General features: G+C 38.6%; 1 pseudogene; it reads right to left on the bottom strand.

The window, feature by feature from the left end:
- Window positions 1-6,185: 6,185 nt before the first annotated feature.
- Window positions 6,186-9,540, bottom strand: LOC147633712 (uncharacterized; annotated as a pseudogene).
- Window positions 9,541-11,751: the final 2,211 nt, after the last annotated feature.

Raw genomic sequence — 11,751 nt, forward strand, 5'->3', positions numbered from 1 at the left:
AGCAGGAAGTGTCTAAGCTTCTCTTCGAGAGAGAGAAAAAAAAAGGGTGGGATAAGGGCGAGACACTTAGGCTATGTATTGATTATAGGGAATTGGATTAGTTTAACATAAAAAATAAACACCCTATTTATTAGATTAATGAACTTCTCAATCGACTACATGGTTCTGAGAAACATTTCCAAATATCATCATGGGTCATTATCACCATGAATTTGTTCATCAATTTAACTTGATATGGCTTAATTTAAACACTGTTCATTAACTTAGCCCCACTAGAGATGGATTGATTTATGACTTCTTGATCCTTTCTCTCATATTTATTTAGCCAATCTTAATATATCCGTTGGTAGGGTTGGTAAATATCCACCACTTGATATTTCATAAAATGGTATCATAGTTACAAAATATGGTACCATAGTAGCATATACTAGATCTTGGGGATACAACTATAGATCTTCAAATATGGACGCCATTATTTTATTGATGTTGGAATAGTCATTTACTGACCTCTATATTATTCTATTGATGGAACATGGGGATGGAAATGTAGATCTTCTTGTGTATGTCACATAGTATAGACATAATTGTTGATGCTGGAATAGTCATTACTAGTCTAAAGCATTTTTATTATTAATAAAACGTGGGGATGAAATACCAAAGTATGCACTATTTCTCACATTTACATTAGCTATAACGCTTCTCGTAATAGGTTTCAAAGGCCTTACTTGAAGTTCAACCCATTACATATAATATTCTTGCATCAATATCACCATAAGAAATAAGTTTGCAACAACTGGTTGTGAGTTGGGTTTCCAACTCATTTTCCCTTGACGGTTCTCAATACCCGATTTAAGAATTTGTATTTTGGTACCTATGACAACTTTTTAGGATAATCTAGTTTTCTCATAGATTTAATGACTATATCTATAGTCATCTACTTGAATGTAGGCACTTTTTAGAACACTTCCTAACATTGAAATTGGTTGTTGTGGTAGTCGAAGCGCTACAATTGAGAAAGATGAAATATCACTATTTCTTCAAACTCTTGTTGCTTTTGATGTACGTACACTATCAACTATTGATGTATGTACATTATTAACTATTGATGCTCATGAAGCTCTTGTTTCTTGAAACCCTTTGGAGTTAACATGACTTCTTGTTCTTCAACAAGTACTTGAGCTACTAACTCATTAGGTCGTAACCCTTAGAATTGCATCTTCCCTTAACTTTCTTTAGTCTCTTGCCATTTTGGATCCTATGTAGTAGGGTTCATCCCAAAATCATCCCAAAGTAACTCATGGCTCTCCCTAACAAGCTGAAAGATGTTTTAGTTCGTGAGGGCAATAATATTAGATTTTCAATCCCTTACACTAATGCAAAATTTCCATAACATAAATCTACACTCTCATCCCTCTGTGTAGTATCTCCAAATATTCTTGGCATCTAACGTCTAAGACTAGCATTAGGGGAAATTTGGGCTCAAAATGGGCCCTTTAAGGGATTTCTCTCTCTTTTGGAATCTAGGAAAAGTGTAAAAATAATATTATTATATTGGGTTTGTCTATCTTCTTTTCAAATATAAATTCACCTTTTTCCATATTTTCTAAAGGTATTCAATTCTTATTTTATTCTAATGTTCTTAAATTCCACGTAACTTCAACCACTATGAGTGACAATTCATAAATGTGAAAAGCTCATACTCTATAAAGGAAGCAAACACGTACGAGAATATTTCTGACATATGTAACTATGCAACTATATTTCTGACATAAGTACAACAGGAATTCAAAGATGTTGATTGGAAATAGTGGAATTTTTTAAAAGAACTCAAATATATCTTGAAGCACACTTAGTATTCCGAAAAGTTTTTTTTTCAGCACGTATAAACATGCTTAAGTTCTATTCTAGTGCATTTTCATGAAGTTATGGTGGTTGTCATTGGACGAGTTTTTCTCATTCAATAGCCACTCATCCATTTGATTTTCCCTCCATTCAAATCTTCAATCTCTCAAGGAAGCCTCTAAGCTTTCACATGAATCTCTTCTTTCCTCATAAATTATTTATGCATGGACAACAATGAAGAGAGATTTAACTTCTTGGTGGCTTCAAGTGGAACCGAAAAGTCATATTTTCCTTCATTGATTTTCTATACCCAATTATTTTATTGTTAGGAAGTGTTACATGCATCAAGAAGGGCATTAAGTGTTGCTACAGTGCTCAATGGAGGTATGTATATGTTTAGAGGGCATTAATTTTTATGTTCTTTGAAATGCAAGTGTCTGAAATTAATGATAATGTTTTACTGCACTTATATTTTTGAAAATAAAGGGGTCAATTACAAATTTAGTATTCTTTTATGGTGTGTAGAACATAAAAAACAATTCTAAGAAAGCGATTTATACATGTGGACCTAGATCATGAATATGCTCGTCTCTATAAGAGAACACATGCTTCTAAGGTCAACCCTTATGTAATGAAACATGCTAGGGAATTATGGAGAAAGCATGTTGATATATGGGTGGAAGGATCAATTTATCCACCTGATCTCTCTACCCAACAACCACCTGATTTTTCAGGCCTAGCTTCTTTGATTAAATATGTTTGTGAGGGCAATGCTGACTTGCTTGGCTATATAACAAGGCTTGCTAGTCATGTGTAAAGTGTTTGGATATCATCACAAAGGATGCTGATGATGAAGGAGGCTTAGGTCAAGCAGTTAAATGCTCGAATGTTTAACACAGAGAATGAATATAATGAGTTAGTAGAAGTTGTTCATTCTAAACATTTGCAGAACCATGAATTGGAACAAAAAGCAAAGGATCTAGAGGCTAAGAACAACAAATTAGAAGTGGTATTAGAGAAGACAATCAAACATGGGCCCACCTCTAATTTGGATGCACATGAATGAGTAAGAGAACAAAGACCACTTACTGCATTGTTAAAAAATAGTGGAAACTACAAACTCCATATACATGATGAGATTGATAAGCCGAAGAGCCTTAAACAAGACAATGGAGCACTCTCACAAGTCTTGTCAAGACAGATGGTGAAGTCTACACTTTCTCATTCAAAGTTCAGAATAATTAGTGATGATCGTGTGCATGCATGATTGCAAGACGTGAAGAATGTATTTACTGCAATTGAAAACTCAAGGTATTTGTGACAAATTTGGTCTAAGTAGAGAAACCTATGCAATTATCCACAAACAAATGGATGTAGGTTTTAAGTCCGCCTTGTAAAACAAAAGGGTAACTCTGTTGTCGTGCCCTTTTAGGGTCAGAAAAGCAAGGCAACAACAATGTCCTTGAACTCATTGGTGAGCCTAAACACATAGTTCACTCGTATGTATTCAAGCATTTTGTAACGAAGTGACCTTCAATCTGAATCCAAACAACAATTATGTCTTGGATGTGTGAAAAATGCAAGCTGCAATGGTGAAGTTCCATGATATGTCTGCTAAAGAATGTGGTGGCACACTGAAATTTGTACTAAAACTTGATGAGAGTGAAATTGTGACGAATCAAAAGATAGAAAAAGTAAGTTTGACATTGATGAACAAGGCATTGGATCCTTCCATAAAGCCAGGTGATCCTCAATACTTTAGTGTTCAATTTGAAAATAAAATTTTATGGCTCGTAGAATTTGATGTTCCAAAAGATTATCATGAGATCCTAAAGATGTTTTTTAATCTAATGGATATTCCTACTATAGTTTAACGTCAAAATTCTACATGTGGATGGTTTTGTTCTGATGACACTAAAGTGCATGTTTGGTAATCAAAAAGCCCTTGCTCATTCTACATGATCCATGATAAATAGTTTTACTTCAAAAATGTCATTGAATTACATTAAAAAACTAATTTTTTACAAGAGATGGGAGTTTACTACTACTCATGATCTTTCCGACTAGCATCCTTTGGTGCATGAAGCTTTGCCCTCTTTGAAGATGGCTCAATATCATCCTTTATAATATAAAACTAGCAAAACTTTTGGTCTTTTGAATCTGAGAAGCTCCCTTTTGCCATATTCAGTTAGCCTCTTGGGGCCTTTGAAGGTTGTTGTAGCCTTAAAATTTCAGGGCCCAATTTTTATTTCTCCAACCATCCGAGTGGCTGGAGGTTTTTGCTTTAGTGGAGGGGCTCCTCCCCCCACCTCATCGTGTGTGTGTGTGTGTGTGTGTGTGTGTGTGTTTGTTTTTTTGAGAGAGAAGAAGAAGCTCTTTTAACGTCATAGGAACAATCTCAAGAGACCAAATATGATCTATCCGACGGGAGTGAGATTCGAACACAAGACGTGTTGAATAACAACTCCATGAGCTAACCAATCTACCACACATTGGGTGAGAGAGAGAGAGAGAGAGAGAGAGAGAGAGAGAGAGAGAGAGAGAGAGAGAGAGAGAGATGGGCATACCTGTAGAAAAAATTGAAAGCTTCAGTTTTCTAAGACGAAGGGGCGATGGCGTTGGCGATGCAGAGGGATGGCAACGTAGGTAACTCAATGTAAATGGGTGTCTCAGCTTATCACAGAGTCGGTTAGCTTTGAGGATTTTCTATTAGACTTAAACCTAGAAGGATTTTAGCTTGCAAAGAAAATTTAGGAAATAGTGTAAATTTCTAAAAATGATGTCCCAAATTGTTTGATTTCCTGGTTTGAGAAGAGTCCAATGGGAATTTGGGTACGTTTCTCAAAAATATTTTCCCTGAACACTGCTCCCAAGGGAGATTTGGGACGTTATCGACACATACCACTCGTGCGGACATTTAAAAGGTCGGACGCATTAATGACGCGTCAATATGATATGTACTATGTGCTCACTCCTCTCCTTTCTTGCATGTGTTTATTTTTTTCACCTCTGAGTCTCTGACAAAATAGCAAGAGCCAAACGCCATTGCTACTACATCCATCATCCTCCGAGTCTTCGACTACATCAGCGTCCTCAATGCCCCCCAAACAGGGATTTCACTGACGTAAATGAGAATATGTGAACATGTTAATAACATATGTTAATAACACAAAAAATCTTGTGATCACATGTTATATTCACAAAGCTTTCACAAGGGCCTAAAAAAATTATCTTTGTCGGGCATAAAAAATCTTCTTAGGTGGCCCACTGACCTGCTATTATGTGAAGATGGTAACATAAGAACATGTGAATAGCTTATTCCCATGTGTAGCCAAGCTTTTAAGGGGTTCCCAAATGGCAAGTGACCTATTATTTTGTGAATGATAACATGAGAACATGTGAATAACTTGTTCACATGTGTTATTATCACAAAAAATCTTGTGATCACGTGAATATTAAATCCCTGCCCCCAAACTGAGCCAAATGCCATCGGCCTCTACATCCATTGTAGGTATTTTAGAGTTCTTTCAGACCCTCTATTAACGTTTTGCTATCTGTTTTGTGAATGTTGATAATAGTGTCTATACAAAGCGCTCAGAGTTTAATTGGGGTCCTTCTGGTCCCATATTGCTTAATACTGACCCCCTTGGCTCACGTTGCCCATGGGTCTAGTACCAAGCGATTAGCAAGTCTCTTGGTACTAACCCTCTTGTGGAATGTTGCCCCACGGGTTCAAACCCCGCAAGCACAAACCCTCCACAATGCTGGTCATGGAGTCAGTATAAAGCGATTAATAGGCTTGTGAATTTCTATTTAATTGATTCTTGCTTGGTACCAACCCCACTGTGATATCTTGTGGTCATGCGGTCAGTACCAAGCGATTCAATGGCCTATGGGTTTTTGTCTGTGCATATCGCTTGGTAGTACCAACCTCACTATGATAACGTTGGTCATGGGATCAGTACTACCAAGCGATTCTAAGCCCTCTGGACTCCTGTTTGTTTCACATCGCTTGGTATCAACCCCATTGTCATAATGTTTTTCATGGAGTTAGTACCAAGCGATCCAAAGGTCTCCAGAATTCTATCTGCTTTATATCGCTTGGTACCGAACCCAGAACAAGGAAGTATCAAGCTCACAGGGCACTTTTACAGGAGCTTCATCGCATTGAGCGGACACATGCAGCCTGCGATATCGAGGCTCCCTTTCTAGAGGATTGTGCATGAACTTTGTGAGAAATGGAGTATTGGCATGCCGTGGTAAGCATCTACATTATTATATATTCAAGAAATCATTGAGAACTGGATTGTCAAGTTTTTTGAAGATGCTTACTTTCTCGCCACTCATGCCCATAGGCTGTGACAATAATGCCGAGGGATTTTGATACCCTTTGTCGACTGTGGTACAGATATGACTAGATGCTTGTTCCTATTTCTGTAAGCGATCCTCGAATGCGGCATATCCTTATAGTTCCCCCCTCCATCCTCGTACAAGACCATCTGAGAGCTCTCGTGCTCCTCATGATAAGGACACCCATTCGCAAAGTAGGTTAAGACTAGAACACCCCAGTGATGATGCCCCTCATGCAAAACCTCACATACAACTAGAATCGAAGGCACAACCACAACTGGAGGACCAACCACAACCGGAGGCTACTGCAGCACAGCCACAACCCTCCGCTGAAGTTGAATTTGTTGCAGAAGAAGAAGATGCAGACACGATAGAGAGGGAATTAAGTCTAATTGAAGCAGAGAATATCAGAGAATTGAGAGTTTTGGAGGCTGCTGTGTGGTTAGAGCAGCATTTTCATGTCACGGCCAAAGACTTGTCAGGCGTCTGGGATGGATTTGATTTACGTGTTTTGAGGAATAACGCGATGGAAATCACAGATAACATTGTCAATATTTTACTATGGTATGTATAGTATATATAATGCATGATGTATATAGCATGATGCATGACTGAGCTATAAGTACCAGTGGACTAATTCTTTGTTCTTTTCATTGTTGCCTTTAGGTATTGTATATTACTACTACTATAAGAGGTCCAAAACTATACATATATTGTGGATCCTCTCATTTTCGCAGCATTACAAAATGATAGCTCATCATTTTTGAGCCTTATGTCTTGGTTTGAACCAGTGAACCTTGATTTGGCAAGACTTATTTTCACGGCTTACCATGAAGAGTGTCTCATGTTAAGTTTTAAATTGACATCAAATATTTGGCAATCTATATGTGTTTTCTTTAATAACACCTATGTCCTCTTTGTTTTTTTTAGCCGCCACCGCTGGAGTTTGCTTTTGTACGACATTGAAAACACATGTTATTTTGCAAACTCTGTTCAACAATATCATGGCCACATTGTTAGAGAGTAAGTCCCTATTGACATTTCCCTCTTCCACAAGCATGTAGATTTATTTAAGCAGGATAAGCTGATGCTTATTTTTTCGACCTCTGAGATGTGCTCAAAAAATTGTATATGGATTGGACCATCTCTTAATGGAGCCGAACCTTGTACAAAACATGACATATTGTAGGATAAGGGTGCCACTCCAGCAGCCCAGAGATGTTAGCTATGGATGGAGGACGGCCCTAAATGCCTACCTTTTAATAAAGAAAAATTTTGATATTCCTAAAGTAAGTGATGTTTGTAACGTAGACTTGCATAATCTAACATAGCTATAATGTCCCCCTAATAAAGCTTTTCTCTGTGTACAAGAAATGATTCTGAACAAATATGCTCCCTTGCACGTAAAACAGTTCAGGACCAAAGCTGTACAAAGAATTATTTTGGTTGTCCCCATGATTGTGTAGAAGAATTCAGGAGGGCAGACGAATTTACAAGGGAAGCTATAGAGAGAGTACGTCAGCAAGATGAGGAGTGGCAAAGAGAAGTTGAAGCACATGTGGTTGCCCTCAATGATTATGACAGGCTACAAGCTGAGGTGGATGAATGGGTGGAATCCAGGAGGCAGGTCGAGATGCAGGTGGAGAGAGAAAGAAAAGAAAGACTGTGGTGGGAAGAAATGGAAAGACTGCAATAGCCAAGCACAGTTGAGTTCTCAATCATGGCGTCGCTTCTGTGCCCCAGAGTCTTCTGATCGACGTCAACGTCATTAGACTTTTATTTACATTTGTAACATTAACATTAATTTTGTAAGAGACTTGACATTGTTTTGTAAGAAAAAATCCTTTCATATATTAAATTGCTTTTGGAGTTATAATGTTTTGATTGTCATGATTCAACGACTAATCAAGTGAATAGTATGAGAGATAGATTCTTTGTAGAAAGTCATTTTCTCTTTTCACCTTGGCACTTGTAAAAAAAGGGTTTTGTTATTGGTATCTTACATAATGTTCTACACAGCATACTAAATGGTGAATGTAAATATAAATGGTTTACCTTTTTAGTATCCATTATAAATGGTGAATGTAAATATAAATGGTTTACCTTTTTAGTATCCGTTATTATAAATGTATAATCTTTTGGCAATTGTTCAATCTCCTTGTATGTAAGGTCTTCTCTAATTTGAGAAAGAGATGTTTTAGATAGTGTGTTCAACATTGTAAGCAATTTCCCTTCCGAATATATCTCCATTACTAGAGGTGTATTCTCGGGATCTGACTCCAAATCTTGATCTAATGGAACAAGGTTGCCATTAACATAATGATATCTGGTGTAGTGAAAAGTTACAAAATGAAGTTTTGAGAGCCAATAATGTACTTGCAAACTATTGACTTCTTCTCCAAAACAGAAATGATGCCTTATGTCTTTCTCCTGTCCCAACGATTGTCCAAAAAGTCCAGTGCCTTACTTGACTTGCAAATAAACATTGTTGAAGTATTTCTTATTTCTTCATCAAAGAAAAAGTCAACAAACACTTTGATAGGCATAAAAATAGTAAGGTTGACATTCTTTGTTGCAAAACAGATGCCTTAAGAGACTTTTGTATGTTGTGATACAACCTGATCCTATAACTTTCACTAGTTTGTGAAGTTGGCAATGGCCAATCTTTGCTTCCAAATAATGGGAGGGGTAATGGAGTCAAACGACCCCATCCGGAAGATGTGTTTGGTTCAAAGTACTACATATCATAGAAAAATATGCCGTGGTCTGCAAGATCTCTATGAGTTCTTTCTTTGTAAATTTATTCTCCTACATTTGCATGGAAAGCGTAAAAAATCCCACTTATACTCTCCATTGGTTGCCAGTCTATCCTATTGGATAGATAAATATTTGCAAAAAACCAAAAGATTAGATATTTTTAAAACAACAATTAGACACTTTTAAAACAATAAGGAGACATGATTGAATGGATAAACAAGTGCATAATAACAACAATTAAACACTTTTAAAACAAAAGAAGCTTTGATTGAGATACTACTCACAGTTGGGATGATATCGTGGAAGACCAGGAGGAAATTTTTTCACCCTCAAGTCTACATGTTGGAAAACATGTTGTATTAGTACCTTTGTCACACGCCTGCTAGATTCACATACCTTGAACTCTTTAACTTTTCCCTTGAATGGCTCCACAAATTCATTAGCATTTCTCCTCTTCCTCTTCCTTCTCTGTAAAAGTATCCAGCTTCCGATTGTAATTGTAGATGGTATCCATGTCCCATCGTCTGTATTATAACTATTGAATATAGTAATAGTCGAAATGCTAGTACGAGGCTTTCTACAGGTTGCCATTTTGTGTAGCAAAAGACACACGGAAGAAGAAGATGAGAGCTTAATTGGAGGAGGCTTAGAAAAAGAAAGAACGACTATGTTGGATACGAAGAAGATCAGAGCTAGTTTTGGGGGAAAACTTAGAGATTCTCTATCATTAACTACCACTATCTTTTAGCTTACGTGTAAAGATTCGGTAGTATTATTTTATTATTATTTTAAGTTGAGTAAATGTTATTTTAAGATGCATTTTGTGCATAATTTTACTCTATTTACTTGAATTCTTACTTTAAAATGCCGAATTTCTCCGTTACGGAAGCCTCTTGCTCATTTGTTGACTGCCACTCTCTCTCTAAAACTGAAAGGCCCAAAAATGAGCCCACATTTCTTCTAATGGAAAATCCCAATCTTTCCCATACCATCGTACCTAAACATGCTTTGATGGGGGCCAAACTTTGGAAGCATGTGGGGGGAACCCTTGCCCACATGCTTGCAAAGTTTGGTCACCATCGTAGCATGTTTGGGTTAGTAATTGGCGCCCAGTGAGGATTTTTCAAGTCTCTTGGTGCTTAAGAGGCCATGGAAAATTCCGCTCATCCCCATACCATCGTACCCAAACATGCTCTGATGGGGGTAAAATGTTGCAAGCATGTGGGGTAAACCCACCCCCACACGCTTGTAAAGTTTGGTCACCATCGGAGCATATTTGGGTTAGTAATTAGCACCCCGTGTGGATTTTTCAAGTCTCTTAGTGCTTAAGAGGCCATGGAAAATCCTGGTCTTCCCCATACCATCGTACACAAACATGCTCTGATGGGGACAAAACTTTGCAAGCATATGGGGGGGACCCACCTCCACATGCTTGCAAAGTTTGGTCACCATTAGAGCATGTTTAGGTTAGTAATTAGTACCCCAGTGCAGAGTTTTCAAGTCTCTTAGTGCTTAAGAGGCCATGGAAAATCCCACTCTTCCCTATACCATCGTACCCAAACATGCTCCGATGGTGGGGACCAAACTTTGCAAGCATGTGGGGGTGGGCTTCCCCACATTCTTGCAAGGTTTTCTTCCCAATGAAGCATGTTTGGGTTAGTAATATGGATTTTTCAAGTCTCTTGGTACTTAAGAGGCCATGGAAAATCCCACTCTTCCCCTTACCATCGTACCCAAACATACTCCGATGGGGACCAAACTTTGCAAGAATGTGGGGGGGACCCATCCCCACATGCTTGCAAATTTTAGTCCCCATTGGAGCATGCTTGGGTTAGTAATTAGCACCTAGTGCGGATTTTTCAAGTCTCTTGGTGTTTGAGAGGCCATGGAAAATCCTGCTCTTTTCCATACCATCGTACCCAAATATGCTTCACGATGGGGACCAAACTTTGCAAGCATGTGGGGGTACCCACCCTCACATGCTTGAAAATTTTGGTCCCTACACCATCGGAGCATATTTGGGTTAGTAATTAGTGCCCAATGCGGATTTTTCAAGTCTCTTAGTGCTTAAGAGGCCATGGAAAATCCCGCTCTTCCCCATACCATCGTACCCAAACATGCTCTGATGGGGATCAAACTTTGCAAGCATGTGAGGGGGACCCACCCCCATATGCTTATAAAGTTTGGTCATCATAAGAGCATGTTTGGGTTAATAATTAGCGTCCAGTATGGATTTTTCAAGTCTCTTGGTGCTTAAGAGGCCACAAAAAATCCTGCTTTTCTCCATACCATCGTACCTAAACATGCTCCGATGGGGACCAAACTTTTCAAGCATGCGGGAGGGGACCCACTCGCATATGCTTGCAAAGTTTGGTCACCAGCGGAGCATGTTTGGGTTAGTAATTAGCGCCCAGTGTGGATTTTTCTAGTCTCTTGGTGCTTAAGAGGCCATGGAGAATCCAGGTCTTGCTCATACCATCATACCCAAATATGCTCCGATGGGGACCAAACATTGCAAGCATGTGGGGGGGACCACTCCCACATGCTTGCAAAGTTTTGTCCCCATCGGAGCATGCTTGGGTTAGCAATTAGTGCCCAGTGCAGATTTTTCAAGTCTCTTGGTGTTTGTGAGGCCATGGAAAATCCTGCTCTTTCCCATACCATCGTACCCAAACATGCTCCGATGGGGGCCAAACTTTGCAAGCATGTGGGGGGGACCCACCCCCACATGCTTGAAAAGTTTGGTCCCCATTGGAGCATGGTTAGGTTAGTAATTAGTGCCTAGTGTGAATTTTTCAAGTC

This window comes from Cibotium barometz, chromosome 11 (genome assembly GCF_041138505.1).
Source record: "Cibotium barometz isolate CiBa-2024 chromosome 11, ASM4113850v1, whole genome shotgun sequence".
NCBI lineage: Eukaryota > Viridiplantae > Streptophyta > Polypodiopsida > Cyatheales > Cibotiaceae > Cibotium > Cibotium barometz.